Source organism: Protomyctophum parallelum, assembly GCF_964188405.1.
Source record: "Protomyctophum parallelum genome assembly, chromosome: 15".
NCBI lineage: Eukaryota > Metazoa > Chordata > Actinopteri > Myctophiformes > Myctophidae > Protomyctophum > Protomyctophum parallelum.
Genome location: NC_139710.1, coordinates 26,379,913 through 26,402,293, shown reverse-complemented (window position 1 = coordinate 26,402,293; position 22,381 = coordinate 26,379,913).

Here is a 22,381-nt window from a genome sequence, read left to right as displayed (position 1 = left end):
AACCCCTTTGCTACTTGGTAAACTTGGCCAGGGGTCTGTACTTTGGTCTGCCTTTTTTCCCCAGACTGGATCTTGCTCAGAACCCCCCTGGTCTCTTTTGTCTGCTAATGTTTATGTCATCGCCTGGCAGGGGTCACGGGGGTCCGTCTCAGAGGCACCCCCCCCCCCCTCCCCCCCGTAAGACCCCCGGCAGGGTCTGAATGGGGATTCACTGGGCGGAAGCGTTGTTTTTAGTGCCTGTACCTCCTTTTCTCGTGTCTCATCGTCCCCCTTTAATGGCTGCTCGCTCGGCACAAAGCGGGACAGTGGCATAAACAAGACCCTGTCCGTGGAGGAGAGGTGCTGGGGTGTCACGCAGAGCAGGCGGGCTGAGATTGATGCATGCTGCGGGGGATGAGAGAGAGGGCCTGGACTCCCTGTGTGAGAGGATGGATGGATGCATAGGATATTTTTTACCTTGAATTCTTTCCATTTTTAATCCGAAGTCCGAACCCTAAATCCACAAGTATAGCCGATCTACATAGTTGAGCTTTCTTTATTGTGCAAAAACAGCGCAACCGCAACCCATTCACACACCGATGGCGGAGGAAACCAAACCAAAAGGCACCGATGTGCTCATCAGGAGCAATTATGGGTTCAGTGTTTAATTTGGGGTTCAGTGTCTTGCTTCAAGGACACCGGGAATTGAACCTGGAAACTTCGGATTCCAAGATGGCTGCTCTACCGCCTGAGCCACTGCTCAGTGTACAGTGTACATCGGGGTACCAGTCCAGAGATTAAAAACAAACGCAAAAAAGGTATCAAATTGGGGGTCTGTGGCCTAATTCGGGGGGCAGTGGCTCGGCGGGCGTAGCGGCTGCGCTACCTCCCCAAAGTTCGATCCCCAGAGTTAAGTGTCAAAGTGTCCTTGAGCAAAACACTGAACAGAAATTCTCCCAATGAGCAGGTTGGTGCCTTGCATGGTTTCCTCCGCCGTCGGTGTGTGAGTGGGTGAATGTAATACATATTGTAAAGCACCTTGTATAAAGCCATTATATGGGATCCTTAGAATTAAAAAAAGTTTGTAATCACTGCTTTAGACCAGGCCAATGATCCCTTCCCCTTAGACATTAACGACTTAAACATTCACAACTTACTTGGTCAGTTAGTCGGTCTGCTCTTTTTTTCCCCCTGTACCTCTTAACACGATGGACGCCAGATCGCCTCGCAACCCGTCAGCTGATGGGTTAAGATTTAACCCCGGAGGTCGCCAAACTCGTCAGATGGCGTGTAGTAAGGGTTTTATTAGTACCTTGCAGCCGAAGCTCAACACTAACCTTCCGTGCTGCCCAGGCTGCTAGACAGCGCCTACGTTCTTCCCATCGTGAGGAACAATGCGCGTGCCTCCCATAAGGATCCACTCATTAGTCATTGTCGTTTCTTTGTTGCTTGTTTTCTTCTCGAAAAATACTCAAGTTATTGTTTTTAGTCCAAACCGCCCGGCGTTCAGATGTAAACAGTGCTTTCTGATCGCATTGCACCAGCCATTTTACTGCTTGTGGTGAATCCTGAGACATGTAGGTTGCTGCTCAAAAATGTTTTTGTGCCTCTACTCGTTTTATTGGGCTGTATTGACAGCAGGAGGCGCTGCCTGAAAGTGTTAATACTAGTCGATATCCAAGGGTAATATTCCCCCAGAATATTGATGTGAGGGTTGGGTTCAAGTTGTTAATTAAAAAAAGAACTATCACACAAAGATTATCTCTGATCCCCGGTTGAAGACCCCTGCTTTAGATAAGAGCAATGTATAGAGGGTATGTGCATGACATCATCAAACCCGGAAGTTATGCAGGAATGCTGACGGAGTGGCAAAAAACTACTTTCTGGCCTTGCCAACCCTTTGCATCCAAACAGAAAAGTCCTATCGGATTGCATTAAACAATGTTAAACTCACTTTGTATGTTGCTTTGCCACTCGATGTGCCATTCACTTTAAGCATGCGCATACCCTCTATATGTGCCATTCACTTTAAGCATGCGCATACCCTCTATATAGGGAGATACCATGATGAATATCGAAGATGGTGACACACACATACATACATGCACATAGAAAGACGAAGACACAGACATGCATAAAAAACATGCATGTAATTCACAGAACGCACACACGCGCACACACACACGTACGCTAACCACACACACGCGCGCACACAGACTTTCGGTCTGCCCCAGGGCATATTTGTTTTATTTTTCTCCCGATTCGGATTTCAGATTTTGGTGTGGATTAGCCACAGAATATTCATAATAAGCGGTGTATAGTTGACATAAAAAATCACCAGCATCCCTCCGAGGGAAGTGAAGGTTATTTGTTTTCAGTGCTATACGGTTACACATGCGCTACGGTATCTGGTGTCCCCTACGGTTATAGACACATGAGGGGGGAAAACATACAACTCAGAGCCATGCCATCAGTCATGGTTTCAGCGCCATCACAGACGCACAAGTAAACTATTTAAAAGTATAATGTATGCAGCGCCGCAGCACGCATGCAGTGTTTGGCGCTGATCGGTTCTGTGGTCCGGATGCACAATCTGACCCTGTTTTTTTGTGAGTTCAAATCACATCTTTACCTGGTGTCTCTATTTTTGTATTGTCATTATAGCCAAAGGTGTCAAACATTTTAGGGATGCGCCGAAAGGGAAATTCTTGGCCGAAACCGAATACCGAATATATGAAACAGTTGGCCGAATACCGAATATGATTAATATTATATATCTTTTCCTACCCTTGCTGTCATGGCCGTACCTTAAAGCTACCTGATTTATGGAAAAATAAATGGTTATGGCTAGACTTAAATAATAATCACTATTATGGGTCCATAAAACATTTATTTAGCTCTTTTTAATGCATTAATTGCATACACTATTCTGTGATATATTTTCTGCCTGTTCGGGCCGAAACCGAATAGTTTCGGTGATATTCGGTGCATCACTAATTTGAATAGAAAACATTCAAAAATTGCAGATCTTGGACTCCTCATGCATAGAAGGAGGCATGAGGTCAGTCCGCTGCCCCCCCCCAGGTTGGCAGTGGAAGTGTAGCGCCCAGGATTACATTAGATAATTGGCACTGGGTGAAAAGAGAAAACTGGGTTACAAAATCGTGGGATAAAAATGTAAAAAGTAAAAAAAGAAATTGCAGATCTACAAGCTCACAACATGAGCTATACTTGGGGAATGCCCTTATAGGCGAAAATGGTCAAGTATCTTACAATGCCTTGTGATGTTGTAGATCGGCTGTGTGGTTGTTTAAGCGGGTCTTCGACGACGGTTTCACGACGTCAGTGCGTCGACTGTACTCTACAGCATGTTATGGGTGACTGTTTATGCCCCTTTTCAGCCCCATGTTTCATTCTCACGCGTAGACGGTATAGTGGAGACAGGCTGGTGCTTCGCTAGTTGTTGTGTTTGGACTCTGTGGAGGATCGGGGAAGCGGTGGGCCCTCCGACGAGGAGCCAACAATCCTGAGGTCTCTTTAGTCGGGGCTGATGAGAGGATCCTCGCTACCGTCGATGCAGTGTAGTACACAGCCGCCGTGACCTCGCTGTCAACTCTCATACTTCTACACGTGCATGCACAGGCACACACACACACACACACACACACACACTCTCTCTCAGACTGGTCTTTTGTTCTGTATTGTTGTCCGTACGGCCGTGAAGGAGCCTCCCCTGCCGTATTGAACTTGAACTCTGACCTCCTTGTGATGTCGTGGTGGGTCGGTCAGCCTCCCCCGCTGAGCCGATCCAAGTGGGAGCGACGCCCCTCTTTTCTCCCAGCAGCTCCCCGCCCACTCGGACACAACAATAATTCAAATAATTAATCCTGATACCATAGGGTTGTGAGATAACTCGTAGATTGGCTATTGTCAGCAAAGAGATATGGCCCTGGGGCTCTATTTTCCCGTCCATGCTAAACCCCTTATCCCTAAACTACTTTGCCTTTTTCTACTATTTTGAAATTACGTTTTGAATAGTTCAACTAGCTGATCTACATCGACACGTTGTGTGAGCTTTTTGATTGGCTATTTTAACTATTCAAAATAGTAAAAAAGGCAAAGTAGTTTAGGCATGAGGGGTTTAGCATGCACGAAAATGGAGTCCATGGTGTAGAGGGGGAAAAAAGGAACTAGGCTACTAATACAGACCCCTGGGGGACTCCGGTCAACAAAGTATATTGTCACTGTCAAGTGGAAACCTGTGTCCAAAACTGTTACTTTTCAGGATTCAAATTCTAACATACCAAAAGTACTAGCAGATTCACAAGCTCGAGCTTGTCGATGTGCTACTTTTGTGTGACACTGACTGTAGTATGATGTTGATGTAGGCCATTCATTTAAAGATGGAGTGCCATGATGTTTTTCCACTCTAAACCATGATCATCAGGCCTTATTGTTATATAAGGAGGAAGAATCTTTTCAAAAAAAAGTGTACAGTATTTGTTAAAATGTCATGTTTATGTGGGCACCCCCACCAGTTCATTAAGTATGCCTGGTTTGCCTGGTGGGTGGTGATGGGTAACCTGGCTCCACCAGATGGGGCAGCAGAGAGTACACTGGGTTCCCCCTCTCCTGCTCCCATCTGGGAACTCACAGGCAGACTCCATGCTCCGGCCACCAAACGGCCTGGCCAATCGGTGGAAGCTCGAGGCGGGGTCAAGGCAGGACTGTGTACGCCTTGATCCTGCCTGTGTAGACTCCCGGGGTGTAGACTCGAGGGGGAAAAAAGGAGACAAAGTACAGAGCCAAACATTAATGCCTGAAAATACACCATGAATCCAACTGAAAGATAACGTGTAAACAAACAAAACATGAATTTACCATTACCAATGACGACGGTGCTGTCACACAAGTCTATGACGAGATCTATGAGAAATCTGCTTCATCCCTCTCAGCTAATAAGGAAAAAAAAGGGCTTAAATGATCACATACAATGTTCTCTGAGTGTTCTCAAGCGTTCATCCATTGGTTTTGAACTGACCAAAGCTGTTTGTTATCCCCTGTGTGAGAGAGCTGCTTCACGGATGGACAGATACAACAGTTTGTTCAGTTGAGTTTTCAGTGGTTACCCAGGAGGGTCCCCAAATTATTTTGGCGGGAGGGGGTCTCAGATGATTCGCTTAATGTGAAACACAGTGTTACTGTTCTCACTCAACAGTAAACAAACCATCAGAACACTATACTCCAGTTTTAGGTGATAATGATAAGGTGACCACCGAAACGATGCTTATAAAATGGAGAGAAGTGCTGGGGTGAGTCGCTTATCACCGTGGTGTGACGTCATGTTGTAGTTTTCGGTGGTCACCTTATCGCCTGAAACTGGAGTATGAATAGGCCTTAAAGGCTCATACATACTCCAGTTTTTGGTGATAGGTTATCACCGTTTTAGGTGATATCTTATTTAAGAGTTGAGGCCATCATACTCACGGTGATGTCCTTAAGGATTGACCCCGCCTCCCTGTGGTTTACCCAACTTCTAGACCAATCAGTGAACAGAGAGATGAGTCTGTGTCCGCCGTGATATAGCTGATCATCACCGCGACTGACGCAATGGTGTAGTTTTCCAACCCTTTAAAAACTACACTGCGGTGATAACCTATCACCAAAAACTGGAGTATGTATGAGCCTTTACGCGTACAGGGTAATTCTGCACGTTTCTAAAGCGACGATTTACGTGACGATAGCAGATGAATAAGCTTGTGACGTGGTGTGAAGCGACACATTGTGAGCTTGTAGAGCTGCTATATTGTCACTAGTTTGGGTCCCGGGTAAGCTTGCATCTTAATTTCTCTTCTCGGTCTCGAGGTAAAAAGTTTGGGAACCACTGGTGTAGATGCACACACACACACACACACACACACACACACAAACCCCCTCCCCTCTCAGCAGTAGGTTCCCGCCCTCTATCCGGCCATAAATCCTTGCAGGCTCTATCCCTCCCCTTGGCTGGGTTCTCTTTTTAAAGCCACGTGGAAGGCATCACACACACACACACACACACACACACACACACACACACACACACACACACACACACACACACACACATCATGTGGGGGGGGGGGGGGCTCATGGCAACCTATCCTTGGCAGGGCCGGATTTACCCTCCCAAGGGCCCACGGGCTAGACAAAATTTCAGGGCCCCCCTGGGCTGTGCGGTGCATTTCGGACGGAAGAATATTTCCGTATTTTGTTTTCATTTCGCTGTAATTTTGGGGTACCAAAAGAGAGAGGCTTTTTTTCATACACTCGCATCATATACAGTAGGCATGAAACTTGAAGTATTTAACAAGGTAATGTCTCAGAATTAAAAAAAATGAATGGATAATTGGAAAATACAAAGAAACACAAAATATTAAATGTTCAGGAAATGAAGACCTTATTTTAAAAGCAAAGCAATACTGCCTCATCATAGTTGGTATTGTGACTTTATTGTCAGATACTTGCATGAGAGGGTGAGAGGTGGTGGAGTTAGCTGCTTTAGCACACAGTTTGAGGGTCCAATGGAGTTAGCTGGTTTTGTCCGAAGCGCCTTTTAATACTTAACATTGGTTCAATAATGTTTTATAACCAACACACAGATTTATGGTGACAAATTTAAAACCTGAAAGATGGAGTTGATGCCTGACAACAACGATATGGTATTAAGAGTAAAAGAAAATCACACCTGTGTGAAGTGAGGGGTGTTCTTATCATCATACACCATCTCATTCCTGCCAATCACAATTTGCGGCCTCACCTTCGTCATCAATGTTTGTGTTACGCAATGTTTGTGTTTACACTATATGACGTAAGATTGTCCATTCATTGTCAACGGGAATAAAAAATTTAAGTTTGTGTAGGACAAAGTTTGTAGACGCACACTAAAAGCTGAGCATATGAGGGGCTCAAAAACAAAATGAACAAAAACGAACAGAAAACGCACACGTGCCCACACACATGCACAAATACACACAAACACACAATGTAAACGTAAAACTCCATTGAAATCACTATTCAGTGCTCAATATGGAACCATGGATTGTACTTTCAGACGTTCAGGACTGAGGAGTTAAAACTTTACAGGCCTCCGATTCCAATTTTGTCAATTGGTATCCCAAACTCAACATTTATTCTCTGTTTACTGAAGAGCTGGAGACACCCCCCCCCCCCCCCCCCCAAATCACTCAATCACTGAATGGACGTATAGCAAAGCAATTAATTTAGAGCTACTTAACACTTACAAAACAAAAAGTGATAGGCGCTATTATCATCATACATCATCACATTCCGGCCAATCACTTTTGGCATCCTCACTTTTTAAGCCCTCAGCCAATCAAATCTCATCGCACACGGAGACACCAAGCTGGGAATAGGATGGGCTAAAAAAAATCACACGTGTGTGAAGTGAGGGGCGTGATGCACTCTTATCATTGTACATCATCCAATAAAAGAAAATATATACTTCCTCATGAATTAATTTGTCAACTTATGTTCCCTTTTAATCATGATGATACAATGTTAAAAAATATTCAATGTATTTAATGTTAATATATGTTATATATATATATATATATATATATATATATATATATATAAGCACCGAGCTGAATTTTAACAGTTGCACTGTGTTTAGAAAAGTCAATTTGCTCGTCCACAAATTACATAAATTATCCTTTCTTTCTTAATGGCATTTTATGTTTGTATTGCCCCAAAAAAAAGACACATAATTATGACGTAAATTAAATTGTATATAGGAGAGGCTAGCGCCCCTCAGAAATGCACAGCTTGAAATGAAAACAACATATCTAATAACAGCATGGTTTCCCTTCCCTGTGAATCTCTGATGTCAATGTCGATGATGTAACATTGATGACATCATACAGTAAGCGACAGCAGGATGGTGGAACTGAGATGTTTGATATGAATTCACAAAAATGTGAATAAATATTCACACAAATGTTTTTTACCCCCCGAAAAAAGATATTCAGGGATTTACTTCTTAGGTAGGTAGATTGGTCTGGTTTGAATTTCATTTTGGGTCTGGTTTGAATTTCATTTTGCTCACCCCATAGTTGTGTGACCAATTCGGAACCCACTATATTCAAAGTGGGAAATATTTTGCCTCTTGGAAATTTGTCTTCCACACATTTCCAGTCTAATATCTGTGCAATGATATTAATCTGGCCATGGCAGGATCTTGACTTCCTTGACGTAGGTCAAGGAGGTCAAAAGCCTACTGGTTTGTGAGAGTCACAAGGACACTTCCCCGTCCTTGATAAACCCATTGTAACTTCCAACTCCATTTTAACCATGATAGATTCATCGAAAACACCTGTCCTTGGTACTGGTGTTGACTGATTTGGGGGTTCTAATATGTGAGAGGGGCTGCATTCTTTCAATTCCTTTATCATTTTATGTTTGAGTAAATAAAAATAAATAAAATTAAAAATGAAAATGGGTATTGAAAAATCACAGCCAATATCACTCAACAGAACCAAGGATGGGTGTTTTTGAAGAAAGTGAGTTTGAGGTTAAAATGTATTAGGAAAAAGATCTCATTTAAATACTGAATCAAGCTAATTTCTGGTGTGCACACGGGTAAAAGCTTTAGTTCCGACATACTATTGGTCCGACTGTCATTAGACCGACGACCTACCTCAAGCCATAACCTAACCCTAACCGCAAGCACGGAGCAACGCATGTTCGGGAGTGACCGGTGATTTCCGCATGTCGGATCTTTTGTGTCGGATCTGCGTGCACACAGAAGCCATCGTAGGTGTTGAAATGACCCCAAACATGTTTGAAAGTGAAATATCCCTTTAACAATTCCTCCCCTTTGCAGTCATTTTCTCTCTTCTGTCCCATTGCCTGGAACTTATCCTCATCTGTTGCCGTTGGTAGTCATGGCGGCCAGTTCCCACCTGATGTCATATGGGAGTCCTGACTGCCCCAGATTGTACTGAATCACTGCTATCTTGCATAACGTCTTCATACTAGGACTCGGATCTAGGATGTACAAATCGGACACCTCTTTGTCGTACACATATTCATCATCCTCGAGGTCTTCAACGTCCACTGCATTGGGCGTGTATCTGTACCTGTAGCCTCCGAAGAGGACCATGCGTTCTCCCACATGCAAGAGCACATCCGAGTTATCCAGCACGGGTATTTCCCCTTGGGCTCGACTTTCTTCCAGGAGAAGGTCTCCGGATTGAAACTTCACAGGTCGTTGAAGGTCCGGCGCAGCCGAAAGTTGCGGCCGCCAAATATGTACAGCTCTCCGTTGTAGGCAAAGGCTGAATGACCCTCGCGTCCCTCCGGAAGAGGCTGCGCGACCGTGCTCTGCCAGCAGTTTGTCACCGTGTCAAAGACTCTGATGTTGTTATTGTGGTCCACGTCCCTCCCATTGCCCCCAAACACATACATCTTAGTCCCGATGACGGTGGCAGAGTGGTATTGGGGAAGCAGGCGCTTCCATAGTGTTTCTGTGGTCATTAAAGACCAGACCATTGTCGAGGTGTCCAACTTATACACGTCATTGGAGTGTCCGGTCTGCCTGTTGTATCCTCCGAAAATATACATGACCTCGCCCAAGACACAGGCCGAGTGGCCGTACCTTGCCTCTGGAACAGTCCCTGCAGGAACCTTGGCTTGGACCATCTGTGGGTGTCTACTTCAAACCCGTGAAGCACGTTGCAGGGCTGATGGTTCACCATTCCCCCCCAGATGTAGACGTCATCTTGTATCAGCACAGCTGTGTGGCCATAGCGCATAGAGGGAACCTCAGGGGGGCGCTCTCCTCTTCCGGTCGTCACCGGGGGCAACTTGGCCCAGCGCAAAGACACTGTGTTAAAGACGTGTACGTCAATCTGACCCATGTACATGAAGGTGGTCCCATACCCGCCGAACGAGTACACCTTGTGACCTACTGCCACGGCTGCATGGTAGGCTCTCTTTAGTCCGTCCAGGTGCAGTGCCCAACGCAACATTTAATACGCTGGGCAGGCACTGCCGTGGAACAACGGGGGGGGGGGGGGGGGGGGGGGGCTTTGTTGAGTCTTGTTCTATAGAAAGACCTTTCGGATTCTTCCAAACGGTTATGGGAGAAAACCACAGGGGAAGCTTGTGTGTTAAGGTTGTTATTTGACATGTACTTGAGACCATATTGTTTGCAGAATGGGGTCCTTACTGGGGTGAACTATATTGTGCATAGTCAACAGTATTGCAAAGCTTGGCCAATCCGTGAAGCCGATGATTGAGTTGACCGATCAGGGAAGCCCATGCCCTAAAAGTGCAGGGATAGCTTAGTGGTGAATGTCGTGAGACTTGCCTCTCTCTCTCTCTCTATCTATATACTATATATATATATATCTCTCTCTCTCTCTCTCTCTCTCTCTCTCTCTCTCTCTCTCTCTCTCTCTCTCTCTCTCTCTCTCTCTCTCTCTCTCTCTCTCTCTCTCTCTCTCTCTCTCTCTCTCTCTCTCTCTCTCTCTCTCTCCTCTCTCTCTCTCTCTCTCTCTCTCTCTCTCTCCTCTCTCTCATCTCTCTCTCTCTCTCTCTCTCTCTCTCTCTCTCTCACTTCATTATCATCACAAACTGACCTTTTATAACCCTATTCCAATGTTTATTCCAGTGTGCATAACAGAAAAAAACATATATACTGCATTTTATGTTGTTGTACAGTAGTTGCCATATCGGGTCTGTATATTACTGTATGCTAGACATTAAACAGAACACATTATATTTGAGTAATGTGATCAACATATGATTACACACATGTATACTGATATTTCTTAATATTCCATTCCGACTTGCCAAAGGCGATTTCACTTCCACCCATATACACCACTACAAATGTCAGTTTTTTAACATTTACTGTATGGTGGTGTTGACATTGACAATTAACGTCAAACAGTGTTTTGATATTTGTGTGGATATAGGGCAGTGTTGATTTCGACAGCACATTTTGATTTTAGTTTTAGTGATTTGGTCTCTTGAATAGTTTTCATTTAGCTTTAGTCATCGTGATGACTTTTTACACTGAAAATGGACGATCTACAAGCTCAGCGTGACGCGTTGTTCTCGAATCTCTACTCCACTATAGTCTCTTCTTAACATGTTAGTCTAGTTTTTATTTGTTGACGCAATTGTCAGTATATTTAGTCTCAGCTTTTGTCATCATAGGCAGCATAGTTTTCATTTAGTTTCCATTTTGTTGTCAGTGAAAAAAGGTAGTCGACGAACAATTTTCGTCTTCGCTTAAGTCGACGAAATCAACACTGGTATAGGGGGTGGACCACTGGTCTACCCTGTGTTTGTGAAAGACAGACTGAGAAAGGGTTAAAAAGTGTGAGAAAGGGGGAGAGAGAGAAAGGTAGAGATGGTGAGAGAGAGAAAGGGGGGGGGTTCTGTGTTGAAAACTTGACCCTGCATAAGGAGGTCAGGTCCCACGGGTTCATAGATCAGGCTTCCTAAGCCTCTCCATTAGCTTCTTCATTGGCCTTCAACCCTGTTAGTCTCCTCATAGGCTCGCTATAGCCAGACCCCCCCCCCCCACAATCAATGTTCAAATGCTTCCGTCATACACTCTGGAGTGTGTGTGTGTGTGTGTGTGTGTGTGTGTGTGTGTGTGTCACCCATAATCACTTACTTTTGAATTTCAACATGGTGTTTTTGTCAGGATGGCGGACAATTATTTTAGCACTTAGCCAACTTGAAACCAGGTATATCCCGGTGTGTGTGTGTGTGTGTGTGTGTGTGTGTGTGTGTTTATTACAGTCTAGGTCTTCAACAGGGGTCATGGGACCCCTAAGGGTTCCTCAGACTTATACTACTTACTTAAGGGCCCTGCCAAATCTTTGTGTAATAGGAACGTTTTTCATTTCCTTTTTACATGGACCTGCACTTGAGCATCACTTTCTGAAGGGAACATGCACAGACAATAGCCGATCTACAAGTTCATATAGATGGGCTGTTTTTGGTGTGCATGTGTGTGTGGGGCTGTGGGTTGGGGCAGACCAAGGCCAAAGGTCAAAACTACTATGTATTGAGAATTTAAGAGGTTAAATGTCTGAACATATACACATTAACATGAAAGATGTGGAAACCAACACAACACTGAGGACAAACAAGTCTATCTTTGAGATCTATGACAACGTAGGCTATATTGACATGCGACACAATGTTCTACAATATGTAGTGGGGGGGAGGAGGGGGGGGGGGGATCCCTGCTTCATACCTCTCAGCTGAGGGGTGTGAAACTGAAGACCCTTGAAGACCACTCGGTCTAGTAGTGTATAGTGAGCAGACCGTTATCTAACATCTAACAATATAATTAATAATTAAAGGGACATTTCAGAACTGGAAGAAACTGCAGTCACTCAATGTTAATATAGTATTTGTAGCACAATTTGCACCCTATTGCTAGAAGAATAATGTAGTCTGTGGGTTTTTTTTAATATTAAAATATCTAAAAGCACATTATTGCACACATTAAAAAACCCCAGGAAAGGTCTTAAACATTGCAAAAGGGGTGAAGCGGCCCTTTATTAAGGCAATGTCTGTCTGAAGACATGTGGATGCTCCTCTGTGGCTGCACCAATAGCTCTGAATTTCCACACAATACATACATTGACCGTTACATTATGGAGGGCATAACAATTAAGGACCTTTGTAAATCTCACACATTTAACGGCTTCCGAAGTTTCACCAAAAAAATGCCACAAATCACGAACGAGATGTCCAATCCACCCCAAATAGTCACGTCAAGGGTGGTTTAATCAACAGAGCCCAAAGCAATTCCATTTTCATCCATAGGGGGTGCCGCAAATGCATTTTAAAAGTTTGTTGCAAAAACATGATTTTGGGGGATCCAAATTACTCCAAATTATACTTGCACATGATCACAGGGGTGACTTGACATTGTAATTGGCTAGCAAAATCAGTGGGAGGGGCCTATATATATATTTTTTACTATTTTGAAAAACATTTTTGAATAGTTAAATTGGCCAGTCTATAAGCTCACAACGTGTAGATTGTGTAGATTGGCTAGTTGAACTATTTAAAAAATGTTTTTCAAAATAGTAAAAAAAAAAAGGCAAAGAAGTTTAGGGATAAGGGGTTTAGCCCATTGCCGGGTAGGACACCTGTATTGTATTTTTTATTTGATGATTATATATATTTTTGCAGCATTTGTACACACAGAGTTACAGACCTGCAAGAGTCCATTTGGAACCCCCTGGAACCGTTAATAAATCGGTCCGTTGAGAGGGAAGAGAGAGAGAGAGAGAGAGAGAGAGAGAGAGAGGAGAGAGATGCTTGGAGGAGGAGGTAGCGGAGGCCTGCATGCCAGAAAGCGAGACAGACAAAAGGAACGAAAGAACACAGAACGAAATAGAAGAGCATAAAAGAACAAAAGGGCCCTGGCCCTTACAATCGAGCGTTGGTCAGTGAATCGTGAAGTACCGCAGTCCTCCAACCAACTACCCTCTACCCTCTCCAACCCAACCAGCCAGCCAGCCGCCTCCATGGGGCTGAAATGCAATTAGCATTTAATTCCCCGGCACCAACCGACCGGCTACACGCGATGAAGTAATGCCCCCCCATTCTAAATTCGGGGCCCTCCTTTTAGCTCCCCAGAGAGGGCGGCTGTGTGTAGTGGAGGAACACATCCCCATGTTTTTAATCCCCTGAAAGTACTCCCTTTTCTGTCCGCCCAGGATCATTGTGTGTGTCATACAGGCTAATCAGTCAAACGGGACCACCGGTCAGCGCAGGGCCGAGACACCGGGCAACTCGCCCTGGCTGGCCGGCCCGCCCGCTCACTCAGTCACTTTGGTGGCATCTGCTCAACTGGAACTGGTCTCCCTTTTTTATTCCTGTATCCCTTTCTTTTCCCACCATTTCCCCCAAAGAAGACGGGAAAATAAATAAATAAATAAATAAATAAATAAATAAATAAATAAATAAATAAATAAATAAATAAATAAATAAATAAATAAATAAATAAATAAAATAATGTTTGAGGGACGTGAGATGTCATTGTGTGCAGCTTAAGAAGCACCAGACCACAGCCTCGTGGACAATACCTCGGGGAACCCCCCTCCCCCCCCCACACACACACACACACAGTTGGACACTTTGATTGGCAGCCTCTCACCCCCGGCTGGCAGCATACACGACTAGCCTGACTTGAAGGGCTGATCTCATGCATTTTTCTCTCCTCCCCCCCCCTCGCCACTTCTTAAAAGAGGTTTTTCATTCATGCGTTGTTTTGTATTTTCCCTTCATGATGTGGACTGACATCGTTTTGTCTACCATTCAGCTCTTTGCCCACACATGTTTTCCCCAACAAGACGACCCTCTTGTTGTACTAATGCTAGGTTTTCTGTTTTTCAACCACAAAATAAATAGAAAACTGTTTTTGAGAGTATAGCTTTCCAAAAATGGGATCCCATCATCCCCCCCGCCCCCCCAGCTAGTGGTTTTCCAGAAGTTTTGTCAGATTTAATGATGTATGTTTTAGCTCCTATATACTCACTTATTAAGTCTCTTAATTTTCTCCTCCCCGACAACGACATGGTGGCGAGAGGCATCCGGCTTGATCTAAAAATACCGGCGGGGGAGAAGGAGCTATAAGGGAGTTTGCAATTATGGGGCTGGCGAGTTTGACCCAGCATGGCGGTATACAGTCACCCGCAGCCATGCCAGGGCTGAGAGCGGACCGTGGGTGGTACACTACCCACTGTTGTTTTTGGCAGCAAATTTCTATTTTAGTTTTAGTCGTGGTCTCTTGAATATAGTTTTCACTTAGTTTTTGTCACATTTTAGTCACCTGGAATGTTCTAGTGTTTAGTCTAGTTTTAGTCGACTAAATGTCATACGATTTTAGTCGATTTTAGTTGATCCTTTTACTCAAGTAAATAATTTTCCACAACACACCGCCAGGGGTGGTGGCACCGCTCGGAAGCAGAGCTGGAGCTGTGACGGGAAAACAAACCCTTAAAGATGCAGCATGCTTCGGTTTGGTTTCCTGGCGTCAAAGCACACGCACATACCCAAAACTTTTGAAATGACATGGGTTTGATTATGGGTAAATTTCCACATTGATTTATTGATTTATCATTCATTTTACACTCGCATGTTCCTGTGCTCGGGTTTATTTAAAGCTGTACTATGTAACTTTCCTCTTATTCCCTGTATTTGAACCCGGTTTCATGCACTGTAGTGCTGATTTATTGTCTTTTTTTTAAACCATTGAGCTAGTAGAGCCTGCCTGCTTGCTCAGTGGATGAATTCAGGTCAAAATGTGTGTCGTGTCTATAGGTGAACTTTGACAGGAAAAGTCTCGCTCACCGTATAGAAAATAGAAGTAAAACTCCTTAGACTGAGACTTAAGAAAATAATATTTCTCTATAAGTCTCAGTCTAAGGAGTTTTACTTCTATTTTCTATACGGTGAGCAAGTCTTTTCCTGTCAAAGTTTCCCTTCTGTTTTTGAGACCACCGCTACCGTAGTCAAGTTTGAAAAAAAAAAGGACGAAGAAAGGCGCAACAGTTTTCTCAGTGTTTCAGTGTCTATAGGTGAGACATGACCTTTGACACAATCTAAATGTCTTGCAATAGAAGAGCAGGGAGCCCAATGTACTGTATAAATTATGTTGTATTCTACCATGTAGATTGGAGAACATTACATTGTATTTTATTAATAAGTTACATAGTGCTTCTTTAATTTCAAAGACCCTCGTAACCATGAGAGAGAGTGTACGCTCTCAGAATTGTAAGTGTCCATTTGGTAGCCTCTCAACTAGTCTATCTACTATTCGGACACTCTGTCTCTGCAATCTCCGTTGGTTTTTTCATATTTTAGTCCAAACTTTTTCTTGACCACCATGCACTTTCATTTTCCGCCGTTGTGTTTGCTACGTACGCATGCAGACATATTGGTAGTCTTCAGCAGGCTAATAATCTGCCATAATTATTATGTCATAGATAAAGACAGTGTAGTGACGGATTGATGCGCAGTGGAGCCACCACTGCTTTTGTACCACTCCCTATACCAGTGGTTCTCAAAAAAAAAGAAATCTTTAATTTTTTGTTAAAAATGTGTGCTCTAAAATATTATATTCAAAGATGTGCACACATTTTCACAACTTAAAAAAAAAAGTCCTTATACCCTTTCGAATATATGAACACTGCACGCGAGTGCGACCCGTCGTTGCAAAGACACGGAAGCAATTTGTGTGCGGACGTTTGCTTCATTACAGGAGAGTCCATGGGTGTTTTTTTAGAGGTGAAATGGAACAATGGAGAGACGTAGGCATCCAAAACGTATTCTGACGCTTGGAGTGTCCAGCGGCCCGCCTTAAAATCCGATAGGCAATCAATTTACAATTTAGGCATTTAGCAGACGCTCTTGATCCATTCCAGAGCGACTTACATTTAAGTAAAAACAAAAGCATGGCATACATTTAAGCGGTAACAAAAAGCATGGCATACATCACATATATCAAAAGTGGTTATGATGAATCATGTATAAACTAAGAACGTAACAGTGGAGTATCTATGTCAAGTATACATACTATACTATATATTATACAATATACATGTGTACTATAAAGTGCTATATGACTACATAATAATGCAAAATGCGTTTTTAGTGAAGGTACCTCCAGCTTCCCTGCGTTGGCTGATCGTTGGCAATGCCCTGAATTACATGATGGTCGATGGCTAAGACACACACACACACACACACACACACACACACACACACACACACACACTGCCATAATGTAAAAGCATCCGGTGTTAATATTGCTCCAAGAGTATACAACCGTGCGGGTCCATTTTTGGTTCCATTTGAACCCTGTCTTGGCGAAGTCACATTTATAACCTCTGACTCTCTGAGAATGTTGGGGTCCGTTTATAGTTGCTTCCACTCTTGGAGTTGGATTAAGAACACTGAGTAATGTGACCATGTAACCACATTAAGTTTGTCTGAATGACGGTCTGTTTGTAAACCTGTCTGACATAAAGACAGTATAAGACTTTAAGGCCACTTCATTCTGTCTGCAAGCTTGACCTTGTACGCACGCACGCACCCGCGCACGCACGCACACACACACACACACACACACACACACACACACACACACACACACACACACACACTGATATTATCAGATGGTAATGACAGAGCAGTCTGGCTGTGGCCAGACTGACTCCAGATCAGCCTCCTCAGAGAAGTATGATTGATGAATAGGAGCCCACAGTAGGCCTCTTGTCTGTGTGTGTGTGTGTGTGTGTGTGTGTGTGTGCGCGCTCATATGCTTGTTTGTTTTTGTGTGTGCGCGCGTGTCTGTGTAAGTCTAGTGTGCTCATAATGTTTGTGTGTGTAAGAAAGCGAGACTGTGTGGGCTCGCGCAACTACTAGATGTTACCGCAAACTCATCACTAAGGGCGTCTTGAAATCGGGGGAAGCCTGAGAGCTGAGACGGGAAGGGAGGCCGCATGGGAAAGCCCTTGATTAGAACCTGCAGAACCACAGCGCAGAACCCCTCAGGGCCACACTGATGTCCCTCACATGGGAGTCTATACAGTGCAGAACCCATCAGGGCCACACTGATGTCCCTCACATGGGAGTCTATACAGTGCAGAACCCCTCAGGGCCACACTGATGTCCCTCACATGGAGTCTATACAGCACAGAACCCATCAGGGCCACACTGATGTCCCTCACATGGAGTCTATACAGCACAGAACCCATCAGGGCCACACTGATGTCCCTCACATGGAGTCTATACAGCACAGAACCCATCAGGGCCACACTGATGTCCCTCACATGGAGTCTATACAGCGCAGAACCCATCAGGGCCACACTGATGTCCCTCACATGGAGTCTATACAGCACAGAACCCCTCAGGGCCACACTGATGTCCCTCACATGGAGTCTATACAGCACAGAACCCATCAGGGCCACACTGATGTCCCTCACATGGAGTCTATACAGCACAGAACCCCTCAGGGCCACACTGATGTCCCTCACATGGAGTCTATACAGCGCAGAACCCCATCAGGGCCACACTGATGTCCCTCACATGGAGTCTATACAGCACAGAACCCATCAGGGCCACACTGATGTCCCTCGCATGGAGTCTATACAGCACAGAACCCATCAGGGCCACACTGATGTCACTCACATGGAGTCTATACAGCACAGAACCCCTCAGGGCCACACTGATGTCCCTCACATGGGAGTCTATACAGCACAGAACCCATCAGGGCCACACTGATGTCCCTCACATGGGAGTCTATACAGCACAGAACCCATCAGGGCCACACTGATGTCCCTCACATGGAGTCTATACAGCACAGAACCCCTCAGGGCCACACTGATGTCCCTCACATGGAGTCTATACAGCACAGAACCCATCAGGGCCACACTGATGTCCCTCACATGGAGTCTATACAGCACAGAACCCCTCAGGGCCACACTGATGTCCCTCACATGGAGTCTATACAGCACAGAACCCCTCAGGGCCACACTGATGTCCCTCACATGGAGTCTATACAGCACAGAACCCATCAGGGCCACACTGATGTCCCTCACATGGAGTCTATACAGTGCAGAACCCCATCAGGGCCACACTGATGTCCCTCACATGGAGTCTATACAGCACAGAACCCATCAGGGCCACACTGATGTCCCTCACATGGAGTCTATACAGCACAGAACCCATCAGGGCCACACTGATGTCCCTCACATGGAGTCTATACAGCACAGAACCCATCAGGGCCACACTGATGTCCCTCACATGGAGTCTATACAGCACAGAACCCCTCAGGGCCACACTGATGTCCCTCACATGGAGTCTATACAGCACAGAACCCCATCAGGGCCACACTGATGTCCCTCACATGGGAGTCTATACAGCACAGAACCCATCAGGGCCACACTGATGTCCCTCGCATGGAGTCTATACAGCACAGAACCCATCAGGGCCACACTGATGTCCCTCACATGGAGTCTATACAGCACAGAACCCCTCAGGGCCACACTGATGTCCCTCACATGGGAGTCTATACAGCACAGAACCCATCAGGGCCACACTGATGTCCCTCACATGGAGTCTATACAGCACAGAACCCATCAGGGCCACACTGATGTCCCTCACATGGAGTCTATACAGCACAGAACCCCTCAGGGCCACACTGATGTCCCTCACATGGGAGTCTATACAGCACAGAACCCATCAGGGCCACACTGATGTCCCTCACATGGAGTCTATACAGCACAGAACCCCTCAGGGCCACACTGATGTCCCTCACATGGAGTCTATACAGCACAGAACCCATCAGGGCCACACTGATGTCCCTCACATGGAGTCTATACAGTGCAGAACCCCATCAGGGCCACACTGATGTCCCTCACATGGAGTCTATACAGCACAGAACCCATCAGGGCCACACTGATGTCCCTCACATGGAGTCTATACAGCACAGAACCCATCAGGGCCACACTGATGTCCCTCACATGGAGTCTATACAGCACAGAACCCATCAGGGCCACACTGATGTCCCTCACATGGAGTCTATACAGCACAGAACCCCTCAGGGCCACACTGATGTCCCTCACATGGAGTCTATACAGCACAGAACCCCGGAAATAGCATTATAGCGTTTGTTCACCACCAAGTGTCACTGTTGCACAGCCCCACACACACAGACACACACACACACACACAAAAAGGCCAGGGCTGAGGGCGTGTACAGTACGTACAGCCCAAGTACTGTACAGTACAGCACAGCACCACTCCCTTCAGACGGGTCTGATCTTTTTCCTTCTCCAAACAATATTTACACATTTTTATTTGTATTAACACGAGGACTGAGGACACTGGCTTCCATTATAGCAACTGTCGAGGAATATAAAGCCCGTTTCTATTAACCCATTCTGACCTGAGATCAGATTCTATAAATGTCTTCTACATCCCGACAGCTTTCTGAAAAAGCCATGTTTCTGTGTCAGTGGTTCTTCCATTTTTAAAAAATAGCAGACCTGCAAGCTCGTAGCGCGCCACGAGCTTGTAGTCGTCCTTTACCGCACCGCACTTGAGTATATGTACTTAATTACTTTACACCACCGCGTGTGCTTTACTCATCATCGGCAGCATCACATGACTGACCACAGATGCCATGTGGCATCCTACACGGCACGCACACACACACACACACGCGCGCACACACGTGCGCACTGCGTTCCTGTACGCTGCTGATGGTGAAGTCTTGAAGGCTGGAGGTGAATAATTGATGCAGTGGAGATTACATCACGCGTCAGTCAGGAGAAACCCTAGAGGCCTCGGGGCTGAGCCCTGCTGCACACCCGACACCTCTGCCTAGGGTCATCCAATGTAACTGTGTGTGTGTGTGTGTGTGTGTGTGTGTGTGTGTGTGTGTGTGTGTGTGTGTGTGTGTGTGCGCGCATTGTATTCACATGTGAGTATGTGTGTGTTAAGAGAGTGCATGTTGGATAATGAGATGTGTGTGCGTGCGAGCATGCATTTGTATAGTATGCATGTACGTATGTGTGACTGAATTGTGTGTGCGTGTGTGCGTGTGTGAAGTGTGCCAGGGTCTCTGTTTCGCTAAAGCCTCTCCAGACAGCAGGCTGTCAACCAGCCTGCTGTCATGGTGGGTGACAGGTGACAGAGAGGTCAGGGGTCGAACCACCAGCACCCAGCACCGCTGGCCTTATCAGCGTTTTATCCCCGCTATCAGACTCCCCTGCACAGCTCACATGACTCCATCCATCACTCTCTCACACACACACATGCACGCGCGCGTGCGTGCACACACGGAAGAGGATGGTTTGTCTTTCCCAGAGTAGTTGAGATAAATGGGGTTGTGACAGAGAGAGAGAGCTCTGACCCAGGGCAGGGGTGTTTGTGTGTGTGTGAATGTAATGCACATTGTAAAGTGACTTGGTAAAAGCGCTAAAATATATATATATATATATATATATATATATATATATATATATAAATATTATATATATATACTATATATATAAATATTATATATATATATATATATATATATATATATATATATATAACCATGGCAGACGCTGAAAGGGTAACGCAGTAAGCCTGAGGGCTTGTTTCCAATGTATGCAATTCAACAAGACATGTAAGACATAGCCTATATACAAGTAAGACGCGCAAACGCGGGAAGCGAACGCAGCTCGTGTGTGTGTGTGCTACAGCTGCGCCCTGTGTGTGTGTGCTACAGCTGCGCCCTCTGGTGGCGGGCGGGTGGTGTAACAGCGGGACACACACACACACACACACAGACATTCAGCCCTTGCTGTCATAGTAAGTGGCTCACTGCGTTTGCAAATACATTACAATGCTGTGCAAGAAAGGAGCAGTATAAAAGTCCAGAAAAAACTGTGGGGGTTTTTTTTTCTTCCTCTCGGCAAGTTAGAAGACCTGTCCGTCGTACTTGCAGACGGATGCTCGACAGACGGGCGCACTTCAATGTGAGTCCCACTTTGTGATGGCTGTTGGTTGACCCATTCTGACCTGAGATCAGATTCATACAAGGTTTCCACTGGACACACACTGGTCTGATTAACCCATTCTGACCTGAGATCAGATTCTAAAGTCGTTCTTCGGTTTTTCAAAAATAGCAGACCTACAAGCTCGTAGCGCGCCACTCTGTGGCATTATATGTAATTGGCCACCGACCCCCCCCCCCCCCCCCAATTAAAAAAAAAATGCTGTTCCAGGGACCCCCGGCCTAGAAGCAAAGATTTGAGTTAAAAAAATGTTTGCTCTGAAAGAATATATATTCCAAATTTTGCACCACATTTTCATGATTTTTTTCATAAATAGCAGACCTGCAAGCTCGTAGCGTGGCACTCGGTGAGCTTGTAGATCTAGCTATTTTTCAATAGCTAAAGTGCAACATAATGCTCCCAGTATGGGTTAGGGCATTCCACATTTTGATGGCATAGGTAGCGGTATATAGAATGCGACAGAGTATCGGTCCCTGTGCTGCTGCCGGGCCCGCTGGCACAGTTGGCACTGCCTGCAGACATTCTGCCTTCCAGAACCACGCCGTGCCATCCAGCAGCATCTGCCTCGCATCTAACCCGCTTTGAAGGCAGCTCAGTGTCTGGGTCACTGAATGTCTAAAGGAACACCCCCCTCAATCTCTCTGTCTGTGTGTGTGTGTGTGTGTGTGTGTGTGTGTGTGTGTGTGTGTGTGTGTGTGTGTGTGTGTGTGTGTGTGTGTGTGTGTGTGTGTGTGTGTGTGTGTGTGTGTGTGTGTGTGTGCGCGTGCGCGGCTACCATGGCTCTG